The following is a 24,543-nucleotide window of genomic DNA, read 5'->3' as shown; positions in this document are numbered from 1 at the left end:
TTTTTCATTCTGTACATAAATAGATTTTAGCTGCCTATTCAAGTGAGAAAGTAGAAATGAAGATGACTTTTTGAAATTTTTTGTTTTATTTATCATAATCATTGGTATACAAAGGAATCCCTGCAACATGAGTTTAAGTTCCTTTTCCAAAAACTAGGAAGGGACAGACAAATCTAAAGAGAACCGAACACTTAATTTCTTGTACAATATGTTCTCTTGTGACAAACAGCACTTTATTTCAAATGATTAGCCAAGATGAGGGTTGTTGTCTGCCCCAGGAGTAAATATGGATAGAGATATCATGCATTGTGGACATTTAGCCATTTGTTCCTTATTTCCAGTGTGTCATAAAAACAACAGAAACATTGGAAAGCAAGATACAAGGAAAATAACAATGTACTATAATTTTTCACCTTTTCTACCATTAAGGAAAAGCAATGGCCTTGTCAACCGACATGTCATTTTTAAGCACTAGTTATGCACTAGTATCACCTTGGGCACTCTGCAAGAAGTCAATACTCTTGTCCTCCCTAGGTGGAAGATAAAACTTACATACACACAAACACACACAAATGAAAGCTCAAAAAATACGATGGTGCTCTGAATAAATGTTTTAAAACAGGGTGCATGTGTGGGAACAAGGGATGTAGGGAAACTACCTGAACCTTCTGTTCAATTTTGCTTTCAACCTAAAGTTACTCTTTTTTTAAAAAAAGTCTATTATAAATAAACAAATAGGAAGATAGAAAGTCTCTAGAATAAAACTAGGCAGAGAGTCATAGAAGGCTTTCTCGAAATAATGAACCTAGAGATGGACCTTGATTTGGGGGTTGAGATAGAGTTGAATTAGGATGCATTCAGTAGAATCAGAAAACTACAATGAGCAAAGGCCAGGGGCTCAGAATGTTTGGTCTTTCCAGACCCCATCCTCATTTTACCAAAAGGAGCATGTGGGAAAGTACTTCGAAATAAGTCTGAAGAATGAAGTAACTAGAAGATAAGGTCCTTGTTTTAAATAACAAGAATCATCATATTCATTATGCTGTAACACGCCTACTCAATAGAGTCAAAATGAAGGACTAAGTAACGCTGAGACTGAAGCTCTTAGAATCAAAGCATGTGATTTCAGAAAACTTTATAGTGGCCTTGCACAATACTCACCTTTGACTCTAGGTGCCCAGGCCAGCCTGCGACATCTCTACCAGAATTAAGTTGAAAATACTTAACAATCACATTTCAATTCAGCAGTACTGAAGAAACAAGTCATTTTTCAAAGGGAAAAAAAAAAGAAAAAGAAATCCTAAATCCTGCAGAACTTTTCCCTGGAGGGAGGGGTTTAAGAGGAGAGGTGTCAGAAAAAACTGAAGCAAACAGAAAAAAATAACCTCAGGTAATGATAATTTGAAGAGTAGGAGGAAAGTTTGTGCATTTAATTATGATAACACCAGTTTGTCAGGAAAGCTAAACTCAACAAGAATATCCTTAATCATTAACACTGTCATCCCAAAAAAGCACCTTCTCGTAACTGCCTGTTTGACAGATTCTGGAGGACAAAGAGAGCCTGCAGACAGGAACCTGTCAATCCTGCTGCACAGAACATCAGAGAGCCCCCTGCCCTGAATATGGTGAGTGAGAGTGAGTATGCACCTATGTGTGTATGTGTGTGTGATGTGGTGTGTTTGCAGAGTGTATATTCATTTTCCCTTTTGCTTCTTTGTCCTAGAGGATTCTTTTCTCTCATTCTCTAAAACAGATTGACAATACAGCCCGCCGCCCCCACCCCACCGCCCCCAAGTTTGCTCCATTGCACTTTCTCTTCTTTCTTTTCTCAGTGCCTTCTGCTCACATTTTTTCCCAGAAGGTTTTAGTCATCCGCACGGTCAGCTTCCAAGGGAGCCATTTTAGCTATTCTTAAGCCATGGTTTCTTTCCAACATGCCCTTCCACCCTGTCTTCATCTAATCTCAGAATAGAAGCTTCAAAACCAGGTGCATAGGTTGAGAAGTAGTTAGAGGCCACCTGCCTTGCCCAGATACCCGCAGCCAGGACCCGTACCAGCTAACAGGTCAGACTTTAATTGGTCTCTTGCTGATTCCTGCCATATCTCCCCTCCTCACCAGCCGGGCAAGATGGCAGGTAGTTCACCAGACACACACAAATCATTCACCTCTGCTGGCTTGCAATCCACTATTCTATATCAACAGCCATTTCTTGTTCCCTCCTCACTTCTGTCAGCTCACAGTCTTAAAAAGTAACCTAGTGATTTGGAATTTTAATTTGGAAAGTTTATACTAATACTGGAACTAAGCCATCAAGATGGGGGTGGCAGTGATGGAGAGGGGAGCATGGGCAAAAATTGAAAGATCACGAGTGGCAAAAGAGGTGAGAAATAGCTCTACATCACCCATGGGGGCATTAGAACAGTGAAATGAGGCTGAGAAAGAAAATACAAGGCTTATTGCAAGAGAAGAGTTCCTAACCAAGAGTCAATACAACTGTGGAATGGCTTCCTTGGGGAAATGGCCAGAATTGCAGTAGCAGTCATTGAAACTGAACCCTACAAAGTGCCCAGAATAAACTAGAAGAAACATTCTTCATGAAGGGTCCAATTTTGTTAGCACATGGTAATGACAGACTTCCCAGTTTGGACATCTGTCATTCTTAGACTTTAGCCAGAGGAAAAACTGCTATTCATTCTCTGTACATTTGAGGAAGAGCCCCTGATACTTGTGAGAGGTGAAATGCTTCTTGCTGCCATCTTCCAAAAATGTATTTTTAAGATAAAGCCTTGGTTTATCACAGAATCAGAGGTCTTTGCTGGTTCTTTGCTTTATTTGAACTCATAAGACATTTGACAGTTAATCATACCGTTGCCTGTACCATCTTTTCAGTAACAAATGTTTTACTTTATATTGTTGGTTATTTGTATTTCTTAGCTCCTTTGCAAGTTAGTAAGTTCTCTGAAGACAGAGGACACTAATTCCTCAAAACTTTTAACACTAAAATTTCTGTATAGCAGCCAATCGCAAATATGTTCATAAAATCACCATCATCAAATGCTGTTATGAATCAAAATAAACACACATTATTGTCCATGTGTTGTGTATCAGATACTGTGCTAAGAAATTTATGTCAATGTAATAGGTTTTATTGTACCCATTTTATTTTTTTAAAAGAAGGCCAACCTACAGAAATAAGAAAAAAATTTACTTAGGATCACCCAGTTAGTCAGTACAAGATCCAGAATTTAAACCCATCTAATGCCATTGTTTCAACTCCAAAGGTCAGAGAGTACAAGCTTTGTAATTTTATAGCACCTACTAATAGCTAACTTTTTTGAATGTGATGCAAGAGGCATTGGGCTAAGTGCGTCACATGTATTAGTTAGTACATGATGCAAGCACTATAATTACATGAACTACATCCATGTTATAGATGAGGAAACTGATGCACAGAGACATTGAAGAAAAAGGCCATACAGGTAGTAAGGAGCAGAGCTGGGATTTGCACCTCAGTGTTCTCCTTCTGGTGCTCAGGCTGTTCGCCATTTGGTATACCACCGCTCAGATGAAGGGACTGAAAATTCAAGAGGAAAACCCTCTGCCTTCAGGCATCCAACCCCATGCCATGTTCACAACAGTATTATTTATCGATTCAATCACTGTTTAGAAGTGGCTTTCCCTTGAATCTCATTTAATGTCTGCCCCTCAGTCCAGAAAAGCCTCACCCAAACTTGTCAAAACAAATCAACACTGTTCCTGTACTTTTTGAATTCCAAGGTAGAAACATTAGAAGTGGCCTTTGATGAGGATCAGCAGTAATGCTGTGGCCCAAGCATTCCTTCCAGGAATTGGTAGTGAGCCTGGTGAGGCCATCCCTGAAGCCCTGATCAGGTTGCATGAGAGGAGGTGGAATGAAGAGTGTATAATCTGAAAGGTTTTGTTTGAAGGCTCCAGTTACAAACTAAATCCATAATTCAGAAAAGCATGAAGCCTATTTTCCAATGTTTCTTACCATTTCCTTTATTGAGTCATATCATGAATTAATATTGAATCCTTACAGAGCAAACTTTAAAAATAATATACTGTAGATAGAGTATTCCATTGAACAACAACCAAGCCACAAACTCCCTGAATCTTTCAAGAGTCTTTTTCTGACTCTCTCACCAGGTAAGTGGGCAATAAGCAACTCATGGGACTCAGTGGAGGCAACAGGACCTGAGGCCCAGGATAAAGGAGGACAAACTCCTCTTCAATTCATGCAAGGAGATCACAAATCTATTGGTACTAGCATTGGCTATAGCCTGAATAAATAATCTATTTCATATATACTTTTTATGGTCATTTTTCTTGAAGATAATATGGATGTGGGAATGAATAAAATTCAGATGCATTTGGCAACATCACTAAATTTACAATTGCTTTTTGTAGTTATGAATTTTTTTTTTTTGAGAAATGGTCTTGCTCTGTTGCCCAGGCTGGAGTGCAGTGGTATAATCTCTGCTCACTGCAGCCTCAACCTCCCACCTCAGCTGCCCAAGTAGCTGAGACTACAGGTGCGTGCCACCATGCCTGGCTAATTTTTGTATTTTTGGTAGAGACAGTTTCACCATGTTGACCAGGCTGGTCTTGAACTCCTAGACTCAAGTGATCCTCCCAGCTTGGTCTCCCAAAGTGCTGAATTTACAAGCATGAGCCACAGTGTCTGGCCATAATTATGAACTTTTAAATCAGTGAATGCAACTGTTATGTGGGGAATCTGGGACATTTTGTGGCACTTTTACAGAAGCTTCAAAACGGAAATATTGGACTAGACAACTCATGTGGTTCTTTTCTATTCTAAACTTCTTTATTTAATGATTCTCTGGCTTAAAGTAGGGTGAAATGATTTGACAGTGCTTTCCACAAGTCGGATTCTTAGAAATTGCCATGCAGTGGTGACAATCTCTGCAACTTACCATCAAAACATCAGGAATTTTTCGTATTTCCGTATCTTGTTCTTTAAATGTTTTCTGAAAATTTCCTGAATTAGAAAAATAATTATGATCTTTAATTTGATTTCCTTGTCTTCTTCCAAAAGAGCTAGGTCTTTGAAAGGATACAATGAGATTTTCAACAGTGGATGTAAATTTATCAGTACCATCTGTCATTATCTTCCTCTACACATTATTTGCTCTTATCACACAAAACCATTGTTTTTCTTTTTTCTTGCAATTGCCATTCACCTTCACACTCCTGCTTATCCATTAGCTGGGGGTTCACCTTCCCCTCTTCTCAGCTCAACCTCATTGCCCTTGATCCTTTTCCCATTGCAGCACCACTATTAGCCACTCTTTCCCATGGCTCAGCGGTGTGTGCCTCACCAAGGTGCCAGGTGCTTTAGTTCTCCCTTTGGACGGCTCTGCACTCTCTGGCCTGAAAGCCACTTGAGCACTAGAACTGTCTCTCATGTATCTTCTTTCCTCCAGATAACCAGGCTAAGGTGATCTCTAAGTGCTCATTAAATCTCCTGAATGAATGAAATGATAAATGCAGTCACCATGGAAGGCAAATATCTTTGATTAGGAAAATATTATACTTGAATTCAAAAAGTTTAAACTGGTTTCCAACTTGTACCTGACATGGTTTAAAACAAGTTTAAATAAAAAAAAATCTTAACCTTCTGCTACTAATTACCTGATGTTCTTTACACTTTATCAAAAGAAAAGTGAAAGGAAATAAATTCTTTCTCCAGAGTTTCTAGGCCTTGCTCCTATACCCTACAGAAAGAATTAATAAACCAACATTATTCCTGGAACTGGAATGATATAAATTGATGGCTCCAGTACCCAGACCAAGATGTACTGGTAGGATAAGACTCTGAGAGCATAAATTTTTGTTAAAGAGAGAAACTACCTTAATTCTATCACCACATATAACAAACTAAAAATTTTTTAAAAATAGAAAAGAAAGAAAATTACATTTCCTTTGTAGGGGTGAGTGTAGACAAGGGAGAAAAAATGTATTTGTTCTTTTATTTCTAAACCAAGTAGAAGAAATTAAAATATACATACAAGAATGAAGACATTTGCTAAAACAAAGGATATTGCATTGTTTGTTCTCCTTGCAAAATTTTTTCTTCTCTAACCTGCAGAGGGATAGTATACCATTCAGCAGAGAGCCCAGGACATAGGGTTGATAACTGCTAACATGGACAGATTACTTCATCTTGGTCAGGTACTATGCTAAGCTCTTTACATGCTTATAATATTTCATCCTTACAATAGTGCTATGAGCTGTAAATTGAGACTCTTATTATCTCTATTTCACAGAGGACGCTTAATAAGATTAGTTTGCCCAAGACGTCAGAGTTACTAAGCAGTGAAGCCAGGATTCAGACTCAAGTAGTCTGATTTCAAAGTCCTAACCACTTTTTATTTCTAGTGTGGCTAGAGAATAGAAAATGTGAAATCTAATCTCAATTTTATATTTAATCAAGATTTTGAATATAAGGCAGAATATTGACGAAACTGGATGAAGGGTAAGATTTTCTAGCTTGAGAGACCAATGTCCTCATAGATGTGTGTATTGTGTGTGTATTTTTTAATTTCCTATGTATTGTAATATGTTGACATTTTATGAACCATTTCTGGCTGGAGAAGAGACTGCCCATCCAAGAGCCAGCCAATTTTTACAGATAACAAAGCACCAAACAACTATGGACCACCTCCAAAGCCCACTGAAATTCTTCAAACTGCCAGTTCTATACTTATCTTGCCGTGTCTCGCCTTTTCCTGGGAACCCCAATGAAGGCTGTGGCCTGAGGGCTCCCTGGGCCTGTCCCCCATTTCTATCTTCTGCCTCCTGTCCACTCCAGTGTCTTTCCCATGTGTCACGCCATGCCTCCTGTCTCAAGGACCTGTACATATAATAAACTTTGCTTTCCTGAGCCTCTCCTCTGTCTCTACTTGTGGCAGCACCTAATGGACCATCATGTAAAAAAATTTAAAACAATATAGCAGTGAGAAAACAAGAGGTATCCCCAGGGTATGGCAGTGGCTCAGCGGAACAAGAGCACAATATCTATGTGGAGCAGAGGCTGGTAAACTGGGCCATGGGCCAGATCTGGCTTAACACTTGTTTTCATACAGCCTGGGATTAAAGGATGAATTTTATATTTTTAAGTGACCAGAAAAAAAATCAAAAAAGAAAAGAATGACATTTCATGATGTGAAAATTGTGTAAAATTTGTAAACTAATATAAAATTTCAGTATTCATAATAAGGTTTTATGGGAACACAGCCACATTTACTTTCTATTGTTCATGGCTGATTTCAGAGAATTGAGTAGTTATGACATAAACTGTTGGGGATGTGAAGCCTAAAATGTTTACTACCTGGTCATTTTCAGAATTTGCTAACTCCTGATCTAGAGAATTAATAGGAGGATGTTTAGAAGGGTGGGTAAATGACAACCAGTCTTCAAAAACATGCTTGATGACTTATAATTTGAAACGCACTACAGAATGCTGAAAGACTTTGAGGGATAAGTGGCATAATCAGAATACTAAGCTTTTAAGATTGTAAACAAAAGACATTCCCAGATGCCCTCTGTAAAAATCATGTATTATAAGGTCACAAAGGGAAGCAGTTGTCACAAGGCAACTGGCTCAGGAGGAGTGGAGTCCCTCTGAGTCCCAGGAATTCTATTCCTCAAGAAAAGCAGCTCATCCACTGAAGGACTCATCATGACTTCTGGAAACCCCCAACAGAGACTATCTGGTTAGGTTGATTTAACACCCTCTAATATGGATCATACCTTATTCCACAAGGCATGGTGGCTAGCCTCCTGTATGCTCAGCCTGTCCATGGTCAAGACAGTGGTAGAAGAGCATGTTGTGTCTTTATCAACACTCAGTACTAGAGCCCCAGCACCTGTACGAGAACTGCTTGAAGGCATTTTCCTTCGAAAGAAGATGTGAGGACAACAGCTCCTTAGCATTTTAGGAATTCTTTTTCAGTGTTAGATTAAAAATCCTGCCCCTCCATGGGCCCTGGTGCTACCTTGGGTGATACACTTACTTTAGCTGGGGTGGTGGGGGAGTTGGGAGATGGGGATATCCTCACATCAGCACATAAATCTATCAGCAGATACGTGTCTCACTATTCTGCTCTAGGCTTCACAATTACACCAAGTATCTTGTTAGTTCAAAGTATCCAAAGGTAGATGTATTAGTCCATTTTCATGCTGCTGACAAGGACATACCCATTTAATGAAGCTACAGTTCCATGTGGCTAGGGAGGCCTCACAATCATGGTGGAAGGTAAAAGGCATGTCTCATGTGGCAGCAGACAAGAAAAGAGAGTGTGCAGGGAAACTCCTCCTTATAATAACTATCAGATCTCATGAGTTTTACTCACTATCATGAAAACAGCATGGAAAAGACTTGCCCCGTGATTAAATTACCTCCTACCAGGTCCCTCCCACAACATGTGGGAATTCAAGATGAAATTTCGGTAAGGACACGGCCAAACCATATCACTCCACCCCGGCCCTTCCCAAATCTCATGTCCTCACATTTCAAAACTAGTCATGCCTTCAAAGCAGTCCCCCAAAGTCTTAACTCATTTCAGCATTAATGCAAAAGTCCACAATCCAAAGACTTATCTGAAATAAGGCAAGTTCCTTCCACCTGTGAGCCTGTAAAATCAAAAGCAAGTTAGTTGCTTCCTAGATACAAGGGAGGTACAGGCATTGGGTAAATACAGCCATTCCAAATGGGAGGAATTGGCCAAAACAAAGGGGATGCAGGCCCCATTAAAGTCCAGAATCCAGCAGGGCAGTCAAATCTTAAAGCTCCAAAATGATCTCCTTTGACTCCTTGTCTTATACCCAGGTCACACTGATTCAAGGAGTGGGTTCCCATGGTCTTGGGCTGCTCCACCCCTGTGGCTTTGCAGGTACAGCCTCCCTCCCAGCTGCTTTCATGGGCTGGCATTAAGTGTCTGTGGCTTTTCCAGGTGCATAGTGCAAACTGTCAGTGGATCTACCATTCTGGGATAAGGAGGACAGTGGCCTTCTTCTCACAGCTCCACCAGGCAGTGCCCCAGTAGGGACTTTGTGTTGGGGCTCCAACCCCACATTTCTCTTCTGCATTGCCCTAACAGAGGTTCCCCATGAGAGCCCTACCCCTGAGACTTCTGCCTGAGCATCCAAGCATTTCTATACATTCTCTGAAATCTAAGTGGAAATTCCCAAACCTCAATTCTTGACGTCTATGCACTTGCAGGCTGAACGCCACATGGAAGCTCCCAAGGCTCGGGGCTTGCACCCTCTGAAGCCATGACCCAAGCTCTATGTTGACCCCTTTTGGCCATGTCTGGAGTGGCTAGGACACAGGACACCGAGTCCCTAGGCTTCACACAGCATGGGCACCCTGAGCCTAGCCCACCACACCATTTTCTTGTCCTAGGCCTCCGGACCTATGATGGGAGGGACTGCCATGAAGACCTCTGACATGCCCTGAAGACATTTTCCCCACTGTCTTGGGTATTAACATTTGGCTTCTCATTACTTATGCAAATTTCTATAGCCAACTTGAATTTCCCCTTAGAAAATGGGATTTTCTTCTAGGCAAAACCATTCAGGACATAGGCGTAGGCAAGGACTTCATGACCAAAACACCAAAAGCATTGGCAACAAAAGCCAAAATAGACAAATGGGACCTAATCAAACTCCACAGCTTCGGCATGGCAAAAGAAACAGTCATTAGAGTGAATCGGCAACCAACAGATGGGGAAAAATTTTTGCAGTTTACCCATCTGACAAAGGGGTGATATCCAGAATTTACAAAGAACTAAAACAGATTTACAAGAAAAAAAACAAACAAGCCCATTCAAAAGTGGGCAAAGGATATGAACAGATAGTTTACAAAAGAAGACATATATGAGGCCAACAAACATATGAAAAAATGCTCATCATCACTGGTCATCAGAGAAATGCAAATCAAAACTACATTGAGATACCATCTCACGCCAGTTAGAATGGCGATCATTAAAATATCTGGAGACAACAGATGCTGGAGAGGATGTAGAGAAATAGGAACACTTTTACACTGCTGGTGGGAGTGTAAATTATTTCAACCATTGTGGAAGACAGTGTGGCGATTCCTCAAGGACCTAGAAATAGAAATTCCATTTGACCCAGGAATCCCATTACTGGGTATATATCCAAAGGATTATAAATCATTCTACTATAAGGACACGTGCACATGAATGTTCATTGCAGCACTGTTTACAATAGCAAAGACCAGGAACCAACCCAAATGCCCATCGATGATAGACTGGACAGGGGAAATGTAGCACATATACACCATAGAATATTATGCAGCCAGAAAATGGGATTTTCTTTTTTATCACATTGTCAGGGTGCAAATTTTCTGAACTTTCATGCTCTCCTTCCCTTTTAAAATTGGATGCTTTTAACAGCACCTAAGTCATCTCTTCAAGGCTTTGCTGCTTTGAAATTTCTTCTGCTAGATACCCTAAATCATCTCCCTCAAGTTCAAGGTTCCACACACCTCCAGGGCAGAGGCAAAATGATGCCAGTCTCTTTGCTAAAACATAACAAGAGTCTCCTTTGCTCCAGTTCCCAACAAGTTTCCCATCTCTATCTGAGACCACCTCCACCTGGATTACATTGTTCATATCATTACCAGCATTTTGATCAAAGCCATTCAACAAGTCTCTAGAGAGTTCCAAACATTCCCACATTTTCCTGTCTTCTTCTGAGTCCTCCAAACTGTTCCAAACCTCTGCCTGTTACCCCGTTCCAAAGTTGCTTCCACATTTTGGGGTATCTTTTCAGCAGCACCCCATTACTGGTACCAATCTACTGTATTAGTCCATTTTCATGCTGCTGATAAAGACAAACCCATTTAATGGATTTACAGTTCCACATGGCTGGGGAGGCTTCACAATCATGGCAGAAGGTGAAAGGCACGTTTCACACAGCAACAGGCAAGAGAAGAGAGCTTGTGCAGAGAAACTCCTCGTTATAATAATCATCAGATTGTATGAGACTTACTATCACGAGAACAGCATGGGAAAGATTTGCTCCCATGAGTCAATTACCTCCAACCCAATCCCTCCCATGATACGTGGGAATTGGAGATGAGATTTGGGTGGGAACACAGCCAAGCCATATCAGTAGGTAAAAGCTTCAGCTTTGAATTCTAATGTTGTATCATTAAAACCTAGCCTTTTGTGCTTTATCTATTGCTTTAGCATTCTGTGTCTTTTAATGCAGTTACTTCTATTCTTTTTCAAAAAAAAAAGGAACAGGAATGAAGGAGAAAGGAAGAGAGTAAGAGAGGGAGGTAGGGAGGGAAGAAGGAAGGAGAAAAGGAGAAAGAAAGGAAGGAAGGAAGAAGGGAATGAAGGGAGGGAGGGAGAGGGAAGGAAAGAAGGAAGAGAGAGAGAGAGATGCCCTTGAGAATGTATCTCTCCATTAGCAATGAAAAACCGGCAGGGAGTTGATCATTTATCTTTCTCTGAAGATCTTTATTTGTGTCATACTTACTTTGAATAAAATAATAAAAGATTATCTTTTTAACTAGCTCAGCAAGTCCCAACAGTTTTCAAATATGGGTTTCTGAAAAGTCTTTTTCCTTCCCTTTTTCTAAAGCATTTAAATTATTTGAAAAGAGTAACCAGAAACCAGAGTTTTTCAGGAAACTTAAAACCTGAAAGACTAAGCCATTCTCATATAGTTAGAAGGGCCCCTATACTGAGTGTTGAGAATTGCAGAACATGTTCTTCTACCATTTTCTTAGCCATGGACAGGCTGAGCACACAGGAGGCCAGCCACAGTACCTTGTGGAATAAGGTATGCTCCATGTTAGAGGGTGATACATCAACCCAACCAGACAGTCTCTGTCGGTGGTTGCCCTGATGTTATGATGAGTCCTGCAGTGGATGAGCTACTTTTCTTGGGGCATAGAATTCCTGGGACTCAGAGTGGCTTCACTGCCCTGAGCCAGTTGTCTCACTGTCCTGCTTCCACAGATGGAGAAAATGGTAAAGTGAACATGGTGAAATAACCAGGGAGAGAACGTGAATTTTGATCCTTCCTCCATCACTTAACCTGTGAGATCTTAAGTAAGTCAAAAGCCCTCAGAGTCTCTAATTGTTCACATAGGAGATATGAATAATAACAGTTCTGTCACATATATCACAGCTGGCATTGGAGATCAAGTGGAAATATATACATTCCAGGCTTGAGAAATTGTCAAATATTGGAAAAATGAAAATAAAGGATATAAACATTAGTATGCAAAATGATATGGTTTAGCCACGTCCCCACCCAAATCTCATCCTGCATTGTAGTTTACATAATCTCCATGTGTTGTGAAAGGGACTTGGTGGGAAGTAATCAATCATGGAGGCAGATTTTTCCCATGCTTTTCTCATAATACTGAATAAGTCTCACAAGCTCTGATGGTTTTATAAAGTGCAGTTCCCCTGCACACGCTCTCTCACCTATCACCATGTAAGACATGCCTTTGTTTCTCCTTCACCTTTTGCCATGATTAGGAGGCCTCCCTAGTTATGTGGAACTGTAAGTCTATAAAACCTCTTTTTCTTTATGAATTACCCAATCTCAGGTATGTCTTTATTAGCAGAATAAGAATAAACTAATACACAGAATAAATGTGACTGCATTCGTATTGCCAGAGTAAATGTTCTTGGCTGCAGAAGAACGAGCCCTCATGCCAGTCCAGATTGATAAGGAGTTTACTTTGTGATCATTTCGAGTTTCATGAGGGTGTTGAAGATGAGAGAAAGAGAAAGCATTCTAGGCTACAAGAAAAATGTGGAAATAAACATGGAAGCCAAAACGTTTGATATATGTTTAAGGAGCAATAAGTAAACTAGATTACTGGCTGGAGCAGACTAAGTGTGTTAGCAAAGTTGTGGGACATGAATATGGAAAAGGTAAGTTGAAGCCACAGCATTGGAGGCCTTGAATGCCAGGCTTAGATATTTGAATTATTCAGGAAAAAACATGCCAGTGATTTTAGACTAATGACTTGGCAATAGTGTGCAAGCTACATCAAGGAGAGATGAGCAGCAGCCAGACCCTACTAGGAATCATTGCCTTCATCCATCTAGGGACAGGATAAGGAACTAAGCTGAAGCTATAGTTGTGCTGGCTGCTCTGAAGGACCTGGTAACTGAAGAGGCTATAAAGGGAGAATGAAGACCCTCTTCTTCTGAGTTCAGCTTGTGTAAGGAAATGAGATACTGCTGTTGGAAATGGGGAACATAACGTATAAAAGGGAATATTCATCCTGGGAGGAAAAATTAACTCACTTTTCAGCCTCAGTGTAGAAGGGAGGAATATATGGGGCTTGAAAGGATTCTAATTCACCACACAGTAAAGGGCTTTGAGGAAGGAAGGGGAATGAAGGGCTTGGACCCCCTCCCTCCACCTCCCAGACAAAGGCAGGAGGCGACAATTGCCAAACATTGATAGATGGGAGAGGCTTCTCAAAACGTGGCTTGAGGAAGGCTTAGAGAACTCCAGCAATGAGAGAGACAGCTTGCAGAAGAACTGAATAAGGGAAAAGAAAGGCTGAACTCTCACATTGAAATCCTTGGTGGTCTGAACCCGACCTTCCCTGTAGGTCTCCCACACAGAGGAAAACTGCAATTCAAGACAAATGTTTCTGAACCAGGCAAATGGGGAGCCACACACCAAGGAGTGCTCATTTGTATTTAAATACAATATTTTTATTACTTTTCTAGAAATTTGACACCAACCCTCATTTTAAACTAGACAAAGCAGCATAAATTTTTTCTTTCAAAATGATTGACACTCAAAAGGTAATACCCTTTAAATTCCTCCAGTTAAAGCAAATTTAATTTTAAGTTTAATTAAAGGAAACTTTAATTAAAAAGAAGATTAAATTTTAATTAAATTTCTCTAAAATCTTCATACCGGCCTTTACAGCTAATATTTCTGTCAGAAACCAAATCCCTTTTTAATATTCTAAAATTCTTTTCTAGCATTTTCCTTCGTATTAAAACAGCATCTCACCAGCTGTACCTGCCACTGTGAAAATTATTCCCATCTTAAAATACTAGAAATACAACGGAGAAACCGAAGTCTCCCTGGGCAGAGAAGGAAAAACAACAGATTCTATTATTGATGAGATTTTTATTTTCCATCTCCTCCCAGTCCTTTCTGAGGCGATTAGGTGTGATGAGCCTGCTGTGAGCCAGTTGTACTGCATTCCTGGCATCAACAAATATTTATGGAACACCTACTGTGTGCATGACCCTGCACTAAGTTTCCTGTCTAGCAGGGAAACATTGTTAAAATACGAGCTCAGTCGGAGATGCCAGCCAACAGAGCCTGGACGACACGCTACGCTTCGTGGGTTCTTGGCGGCCGCTCAGTTCCCAGGGTCAGGAGGAGAAACGCCATCTCCTCACAACAGGTCCAGCGTCTTCCCCCTGCCCCACCCTGCTTGATGCTAGCAGGAAAGGCCTTGAGTTAAGAGACAGAAGTTTCAGATTCTAGACCTAAATCGTCACTAGATAACAATATTATCTTTGGGAAAACCCTAAACTCTCCATTTCTCACATTTCTCATGGGTAAAATGGGTTAATAAAACCCAAGGATGTCATAAGGATCAAATGAATTAACGTCGATAGAAAAAGTTTCTGAGAACGGCCAAGTGCTGATTAGTGTAACGTATGAGGATATTGTTGACTGGCCTTCCCCTTTCCCCAGCAGGTTCTGCCTGCTTTGAATTCTCTAGCTGGGTCCCCCGCCCTTCCCGGTTGTCTTCCAGTTCGTTGCTTGCTGTTCTCACATTCACCACGCTGGAAAGGTGGTTCTGTTAAGCTTCCTTCCCACAATTACCTCCTGTTGCCACATCGCGCGTCCTCATTCCCTTCCTCTCAAGACCTCTTTCCTGCTCACTGTCAACCCATAACCAAGCTCAGCTCCTACCAGAAGCCAGCACTGAGCAGAGCCCCAGACAGGGAATATTCCCTTGCTCCTGATTGTCCTTTACACATGCATCCTCCCTAGACTGCTCTGTGCTCTGGATACTGACATATAGCAGAGCCTCTGCCTCCAGACACATGGAACATACTTCAAGATCCCTGCAGAAGACTGAATTTAAAATGAAGTGAGAATAAAGAATTTCATTAAGGCCTCCCCCAGTGGGGATGCTGGGTCTTGGCCACGGGCTGCGGCACCTCGGGGCAGCACTGAGTACCAGGGGCTCCACTCAGCTCCCTCTTGGTACCCAGATGCCTAAGAAAGCTGGTGCGATGACCAAGGGTAAAAGTCAGATCACGAAACCAGAGACTACTTCCTCCCTTAGGTCCTATGGCAGTTTATCCTAAAGGTTGTGTCACCATAGCCATCCATGCCAAACCTGGCTCCAAACAACAAAATACTGTAACAGATTTGACAGCAGAGGTGGTAAATGTGGCTATTGAAGCACCTCGATCAGAGGGGGAGGCTAATGCTGAACTTTATAGGTATTTTTCTAAGGTCTTAGAACTCAGGAAGAATAATGTGGTTTTGGATAAGGGTGGTACATCTCAAGAGAAGGTAGTGAAGCTTTTAGCCTCCACAAATCCAGAAGAGATCTTGAGGAAATTTTAAAAGAAAGCTGAAACAAAAAGAAAGAAATGGAAAATACACTCTTGAGAAACTTTTATTTATTGCTAATGATGAAGAGGCTGTTAAATAGAAAAATATACTTACATGCAGAGAACATGGGGAATATATATATATATATGAATAAAACACCAAAAAGTAGACATTTAACAAGTATTATATGTTGAATACAGGTTCTAAAATCTCTGACCCCAAACAGCCTGGAACATGTTACTCTGATTTCATGGCATTATAAAATAACAGAGCTGGAAAGAATATTCAAAATGACCTGATTTAACACCTTTCATTCTGTGGTGGGACTTCTGATATCCAGGAGTTGACAGACTTATTAAAGATTGTACCATGCTGGCGCGTGCCTATAGTCCCAGCTACTCAGGAAGCTGAGGCAGGAGAATTGCTTGAACCCGGGAGGCGGAGATTGCAGTGAGCCAAGATTGCGCCACTGCACTCCAGCCTGGCAACTGGCGATGGAGCAAGACTCTGTCCCAAAAAACAAAAAAAAACAACAAAAAAAAGATTTTACCATGCAAGATGGCAACTAGAACCCAAAGCCCTTGGCTTTTTGTTATCCAGATTGTAAATTAAAATTACCATGCCTCCTCAACAATTCTGGAATTCTAGGGATTGCCTTCTAATCCCATTTACAAGTGGCAGAAAACCTGTTATACTGCTTTGTAGTCTTACCTTATATTTTAAAACACTTATTTAAATACGAAAATACTTTTTATGTCTTAGACTATATTGACCATTTTGTAAAAAAAAGTAATAAAAATTAATGACGTAATTAAATATGAATTATAACTTTTGAGAAAAACAGTTCATTAAATGAAAGCTACCATGAATTTGCTTGACAGGAAGAAAGTCTCTTCTTCACATGTTTCTAGGTTGAATTTGCAATCCCTGTAAAGGAGCTGTGCTGAGCTACCCTGTACTCCACAGGTCAGTCACATACCCCATTTCCAAGGACCTGTGCTTCTTGCTCTAGAGAGACGTTCTCTAACTTTTTGTGTTTTTATCCCCTAACACACTAAATGCCTCCTCTCCGGGGTGCCTTTTGCCCTGGACCTGGAACACCGCTGTCTCTTAAATCTTCTACTGACCCAGTCTTCAAAATCTCAACCAAACACAACCTCCTTGAAGTGTCTGACTCTTCATCCCTTTCTTCTAACTTCTCGTATTCCTAAGGTTTGGTAACACAGGATGAGGTATCTGATACAGGATTTGGTGTTGTTCTTTGCTATACCCTGTGGGTCGGAGCTATCTCCTTACCTCCCTACAGCTTTTCCAAGGAAGGATCTGTGTCTTTTGCTCTTTCTGGAGCTCTTGCTATTCTGAGGCTGCTGCTGCAGGCATACTAGGGAACCAAGAAACACTTCTTCATTAACCATTTTCTAAAAGGGAATAGAAGCCCTATTCTATTTTGTCAGGTGCAGGGTACACCAGAGACATAGTAATTCTCACAAAGCAGTGGAGACACTGATTATATGAGCCTAGAAACAAGCAAAAACAAGTGATAGACAGAAATAGAAAATGGAAGATCAATGAAGGGTGCTTAATGAGCTTGGCACGAGATAGAAGTGAAAATATATAGGATGACTTATAGGAGTATGGGGGAGTTTGAGAGACCCCCAAAGTGAGATAAATAAGTCTGGGGCAGAGACCACAGAGAAGACTGTGTTTCCACGGCCAGCTCTCTGTCTGGAGCTCCATGATTCAACTGTGAAATGGGTACAATGTCATTCTCATGCTTCGAATTTAAGGACTTTTGGAAGATCTAAGTATTTATTATTCATAAAGGGCTTTGAACTCTTCACATAAATGACACCAAAAGAAATTCAAAGGATGAGTCAGTACTATTATTAGCTGTAGTTCAACTAAAGTAAGAGGAAAAAATATGACCATTTTCAGTGCACCTGTCAGCTTGGTCTTTTTTATCATTTGTAGAATTTTTGTGGCTAAATCAGAATTGCTCTTCATTACTTTTTCACTGACAATTAAAAAAAGATCAAAACGGGACTTGTAACAAGGAATCCAAATGCTAATTTTTGCTCTCTATAAAAAGGTAAAACATACGTCTCAGAAATATCTCAGGAATATTTTTCCCTTTAGACTAACTGCAAGAATTTCAGGGAATAGACGACTTTACTCTTCTGCCTCAGAAAAACTGGAGCTCAGAGAAATGGAGGAAGAAGCTAAAACTCACCAGTTTTAAATGTTGATTCTTTTTCTTTTTTACACCAGTTACCAAACTGCCAAAATGATGAAACACTTTTTTTTAAGCTGAAGCTCTGAATAGAACTATCGTTCTCATTATCAAAATGCTGCCAACAATAAGTCCTGACATATACTCTCTCTACATATATCCAACACCCCCTGCCCCCGCCAATAGCACAGTCTTTGGGAGGTGCGTTTTTCAAGGTTCCAATGAGACTAGAGTTTGATCATTTTCTTTACTGTTCTGGCTCAAGCTTTCTTTGGGGTTTGTTTTCCATCATGGGCTGATGTCTGCGGGTCATGTCCTTCTCTTGCTGAGGTCTCTGTTTGCCTCTGGCTTTCTTTATTTCTTGCCTTTTTCTTGACCCGTTTGCTTTCAGGAATATCTTTACTGAGATTCCACTCACTTCAATCTTTAACAAAGCGAGAATTAGGACCAACCACATTCACTGCTCTTACTTCTTTCTAGCATTCCTCCTTTCTGACATAAATTAATTCATTCACCAAAATGAACGTGCATGTTGGAGTTTCAGATGGAGATTAGGGATGGGCAAAAGGTGTCAGCTACTCAAACACCCTATTTTCTTCTCTGTCTTAGATTAATCCTTCCTGGGAACACGAATATGCATTTTTAAATAATGCTTAAAGATGACAAGTGAAGAATAAGTTGGCTTGAAAATAAACTGCCAAACTAGAACACTTTCTGCTTTGCCCGCCAAAACTGTGAGTTGAGAGGGCTCAGCACATCATCCTCCTTCCACAGTAGCAGAGGCTGTCTAAGCACCAAAAGGAGGTGAGGCGGCCCACCTGCATGCAGTGCTAGGCAATCCACATTGTCCCTGATCAGAAGAGTCACAGGATCTTGAACTGTGCTGTGGGCATAGTAGCAATTCTCCAGAGGCTTTGTGTCCATATTCAGGGTATTCACAAGTATTATTTAAGGGGATTTCATCCCATAGCAATAATTGGGTACCACATGACTACTCAATCTAAAATACCTTGAATGTGTGTTTAGTAATTCTTCTCTTTCTACAAATTATTTCTCCAAATTTGTTGTTGGTTTTTTTGTTATTATTGTTGCCAGGGGAGTATATTATGTAATATAAACAGCAAAAAAAAAGGACTCCATTTCAATAATATTTCCTTATAACATAATAATTTAAAAACAACCCTTAATGCTCAGAGAGATACCAGGGATAGGAACAATGAGAAATTAACCTTTTAAAAGACTCCTTGATATTCTTCTTTCTCTAATCCTTGGCTCAGAATTCTATTTCTAAGAGAATCTCTATCTAAATGTTCCACTTTAAACACATATACACATACAAATACACCTTCCACTCTCACACCCTATACACAGATAAACATGGTACTTCTTGTTAGCTTCACTTCCAATACCAGTCCTGATTTTCAAATTTCCTCAGATATTATTTGTTCTCTTACAAAACACTATACTCATCTCTGACTTGTTATCCATAACCAAACAGTTGAAAAAAAAATTACTCAACCATTATATCCAGCACTAGAGTGGAGATAGGTGACCTATATTCTGATCCCAACTTTGCAAATAATTAGTTTTGTGACCCAGAATAATTTACACTCACTAAGTCTAATTTCTTCATCAGTAAAATACAGAACGTAACTGTCTTGTCTATTTCACAAGGTTGTTGTGAGAAATACTTGAAAACTGAATATGAACTTGAAGTAGAATGCTTATTATTGTCCGTATCTAACTTATGGCGTCTCTGCTTCTGCCATCCTCTCTGATAGTATCTCTGCTGATTGCCACTTCACCCATTTATTATTCACTCTTTCATTTATTCAACACAAGTTTATCATATACCAACTATACGCCAGGCAGTGGAAACTCACAGACTCACAGAGAAGGCTGGCATCTCAGTAGAATATGGCACCCTTGTATAAGAGGCACCCAAAATTCTGGAGGGCGCCTACCCCAGAGGATGAAAACATAAAAGGATTCAAAGCAGTTCACCAGGATATATATGGAATGGATATGTGTCTTACTGTACTTCCCATCTCAGCCACTTACCATTCATTCTTCTTTCCTAATAGGATCTTCTTTTGAGGAATTTTCTCTTTCTTCATTGGCCAAGGAGCAGACTCGACCAATGCCGACCGGGTTCTCCTTCCCCAATCTGACACACAAAATGTGTTCTATGGTGGTAGAGAGCCTTTAAATAGCAGTAATTTACTGCTTATTAACATGGCCTTTGACCCAGCTTTCTCTGACATAAGACTGTTGCGGTCATTACAGGTCTTACTCCTCCAGAACTGGCTCCATTTCTACCCTCTTTCAACGCTGGTTCTCAGCCTTTAATGTTAGCAACATACTCCGTGAAATATGATTTTTTCTTTTAGTTAGCTGGAGTTGTCTACAACAGAATAAAACTATATGTTAAAAACAAACAAACAAACAAACAAACAAACAAAAAAACCTATATGCTAAATGTACTGTGTCTTTGTGAATATATCTGAAATATACAAGCCTAAGGGCTTAATCCATATTTATTCATTCAACCAACAAATATTCATTGAGCATAAACTATGCATCAGGTACTGCAGCAGCTCACAGTGAGGAGAGGGGAACAAACAGTTAACAGGTAATTAATTAGAAGGACAATGTGTGGGAAGGAAAAGAAGCTCCTACTGAAGATTATGGTGGCAAACTGGAACTGAGAGAAGGCTTTCCATGAAGAAGTCATATTTTTTCTTTGACATAGGGGATGAGGAGGAGTCCGCTGGATAGGGGGAATGCGGATAGAGTCCTAAAGCAAGGAAACAATATGTCCCCCAGGGTAGAAAAGCATTCACACAGCTTGCTCCTCTTTGTTTTCCTGCCTCACCAAGATGCAGAGCAAAGGGATAGCAAGAGGAAGCCAGGAAGCAGAGTGTTATTCCTAGTCCTACAGCTAATTCACTCTGTGAAATTGAAAAGACAATTTTTTTTAAAATTTCAACAGTTTTGGGATCCAGGTGGTTTTTAGTTACATGAATAAATTCCTTAGTGGTGATTTCTGATATTTTATTGCACCTTTCACCCGAGTGTACACTGTACCCACTATGCAGTCTTTTACCCCTCAAACCCTCCCAACCTTCCCCTGCTGAGTCCCCAAAATCCATAACATCACTTTTATGCCTTTGCATCCTCATAGCTTAGTTCCCACTCATAAGTGAGAACATAAATACTTGGTTTTCCATTCCTGAGCTACTTCACTTAGAATAATGACCTCCAGCTCCACCTAAGTTGCTCCAAAAGACATTATTTTGTTCCTTTTTGTGGCTGAGTAGTATTCCATCGTGTTTATATACCACATTTTCTTTATCCATTCGCTGGTCAATGGGCACTTAAGTTGGTTTCATATCTTTCAATTGCACGTGCATATCTCTTATATGCACGTGCATGTGTCTTTTCATAATGACTTCATGTGGGTAAATACTCAACAGTGGGAATGCTTGATCAAATGATAGTTCCATTTTTTGTTCTTTAAGGAATGTCTATACATTTTTCCATAGTGGTCATACTAATTGGCATTCCCACCAGCAGTGTAAAAGTGTTCTCTTTTTACCACATCCATGCCGACATCTACTGTCTTTTGACTTTCTAATTATGATCATTCTTGCAGGAGTAAGGCGGTATTTCATTGTGGTTTAATTTGCATTTCCCTGATGATTAGTGGTGTTGAGCAGTTTTTCATATATCTGTTAACTGTTTGTACATCTTCTTATGAAACATATCTATTCATGTCCTTTGCCCACTTTTTGATGGTATTATTTTGTTTTGTTTGTTTGTTTTGTGGATTTGTTTGAGTTTCTTGTAGATTCTGGGTACTAGTCCTTTGTCAAATGCATAGTTTGTGAATATTTTCTCTCACTCTGTGGGGTATCTGTTTACTGTGCGGATTATTTATTTTGCTATATAGAAACTTTTTAGTTTAATTTGTCCCCATGTATTTATTGCTGTTTTTGTTGTATTTGCTTTTGGGGTCTTAGTCATCAATTCTTTGCCTAAGCCAATGTCCAGAATGGTTTTTCCAATGTTATTTTCTAGAATTTTTTTTTTTAAGATGGTGTTTCACCATCTTCACCATGTTGGTCATGGCTGGTCTCAAACCCCCGACCTCAGGTGATCTGCCTGCCTCAGCCTCCCAAAGTGCTGGGATTACAAGCATGAGCCACCGTGCCCGGTTTTTCTAGAATTTTTACGGTTTCAGGTCTTAGATTTAGGTCTTTGATGAAAGACCTAAATCTAAGACCTGAAACCGTAAAAATTCTAGGAAATAACATTGGATCAAAGATGAGACATGTGGCTTGAAAAGTCAGTTGCTTTTGTATGCCTGTTCCCTTGTCTGTGAAATTAGGGTGGAGGGAAATATGGATGGTTTCTACTGTTTTATAAGTTTGTATATTTGAAATGTCTAGTATTAGGTGAATAAAGGGTGGGACATCAGTCTCCTTTCTGCTGCTCCCTATGACATGAGAAGGGAGTGTAGGTACAGAAAATTTGCAGAAATAGTAAGAGGGCACAAAGGTTTGGATGGGTAGAGTGTAAAAGGAAGAAAGACAGAAAGTTGCCAGAAATGTCTGCACTGGTTTTCGGCTCATCAGTAAGCCAAAACCCTACATAGTATTTGTTTCTTTCTTGCTTGCTATTCATTTTAAGACAGCACCACTTTCATATTGCTTACACAATGCATTATCTCTGTGTGCAGTGTGTATGTGTGTTTGTACTCCTGTGTTTCTCTTACCACTAATTTTAAAAATGGAATGCAGTGGTGGGGTGTGGTAGCTCACGCCTGCAATCCCAGTACTTTGGGAGGCTGAGGCAGGTGGATCACCTGAAGTTGGGAGTTCAAGACCAGCCTGACCAACATGGAGAAACCCCATCTCTACTAAAAATACAAAATTAGTCGGGTGTCATGGCACATGCCTATAACCCCAGCTACTCAGGAGGCTGAGGCAGGAGAATCGCTTGACCCTGGGAGGCAGAGGCTGCAGTGAGCCAAGATCGCCCCATTACACTCCAGCCTGGGCAACAGGAGTGAAACTCTGTCTCAAAAAAAATAAATAAATAAATGAAAGGACCACAGTTATAAAGCCGAATGCCTCAAATCCTATCCAAAAATTGGCAGAATTGGTGATTCAACATAACTCTTGTGATCCCATTGGATGAATTAACTGCCGAAAACCCTACCTACCTGTTTAGAGAGGAATTCCCTGGGAAGTAGGGGGCATTCAGCCGAGAAAGCTACCTATTGGTCATCAGTGAAGATGTGCATTTTGTCTGTTCATAGTCATTGCTCCTAACACCATTCTCCTCTGAATGACTAAAGAGATCTGAGCAAGTGACAGGCCAGAGCTGGGAGATGATATAAATACACCCCTGGGAGGAGAGCCCTGTGACCAGAGAAGAAAGAGAATCATCAGAAAAGAAACCATTCTAATAAGGTCTGAACTTCCTTAGAGTTCCCAGACATCAGAGATCTTTGCAAATCACTTATCCTATAAAAAATGTAAGCACAAAGCTGTAAGCAAGTCTCCTTTCCATTAAAATTTACTGAAAGAAAAATGAATATTTAAAAAGCTTTGTTGACAGCGATGTACTATTCCCAGGTGTAAGAAGTAAAACAGAATTCAAACATGAGGTGAGCTTAGTTTCTACAAGGAGTTGATGTAACCTCAGTAGTGTTAGGAAACACAGCTTCTGAGACATGCAGGAAAAATATCTCACCAGAAGTCAGAAAAGCAGCTCCTCTCCAGGCAGACTGTGGTGCACTCAAGTCTGGGAAGCAGGATCTGTGGGGTCTGAAATGTAGCTTCATTCTCACTGCTCTCATTCTCAGGGTTGCTCTCCTGATACACAACATACATCATGATTGTTAAATCAATATACATCACCATCGTTAAATCTTAGCCCACCCTTTCCCTACATACTAGAACCCCCTCTCCTTTTCTCCCCACTTAACTGTGTACTACCCATCCGAAGATCAAGTTGATGTTTGGTTGGCAACCACTGGGAAGCTGTTCCCATTCAAACTAACCCTATGGGCATGTTTTCAGCTAAATTCCTATGGCAACCACTGTATGCATCTCTCATTGGCCCTTAAAGCATTCTTATTTTATTATTTTGAATTAAATCAGATAATTAATATGAAAATTCATTGAAAGTTGTAAAGTAGTTGTAAAGTAGTTGATAACCCAGTATTTTTAAAGCATATTCCACAATAAAACAATTATTACATTTTAAAAAAGGATTCTCTAGTAAGTGTAAGGAACAGGCAAAACTATTATGGGGATAGAAATCAGATTTGTGGTTGTCTGTAGGAAGGGAAGTAATGGGGAAGAGGATTGACTGGCAAGGATTATGAAAAAACTTTTGATAGTGATAGAAATATTCCATATATTGTTAGGGGTTTTGGCTATAAAAGCATATCCATTGGTCAAAACTCACCAAACTGTGTATTTCTCTCTATGTAATTATATCTCAGTGAAAAAGCGAAAAAGTTGTCTTTATCAAAAAACTTCAGAAAGCTTCTATCAGGTTGTTATAAATTATAAATATCCAGAAAGAGGATACAGCATCTTATTTGTCCAAAGCACCCTTCTTTTCTAGTGTTCTTGAGATAGCAGTA

General features: G+C 40.1%; 1 pseudogene; it reads left to right on the top strand.

Annotated features, from left to right (window-relative positions):
* Positions 1-15,219: 15,219 nt before the first annotated feature.
* Positions 15,220-22,108, top strand: LOC116528223 (annotated as a pseudogene).
* Positions 22,109-24,543: the final 2,435 nt, after the last annotated feature.

Source organism: Sapajus apella, unplaced genomic scaffold (assembly GCF_009761245.1).
Source record: "Sapajus apella isolate SASKATOON/1434 unplaced genomic scaffold, GSC_monkey_1.0 scaffold57, whole genome shotgun sequence".
NCBI lineage: Eukaryota > Metazoa > Chordata > Mammalia > Primates > Cebidae > Sapajus > Sapajus apella.
This window is presented reverse-complemented; position numbering and strand designations above follow the sequence as displayed.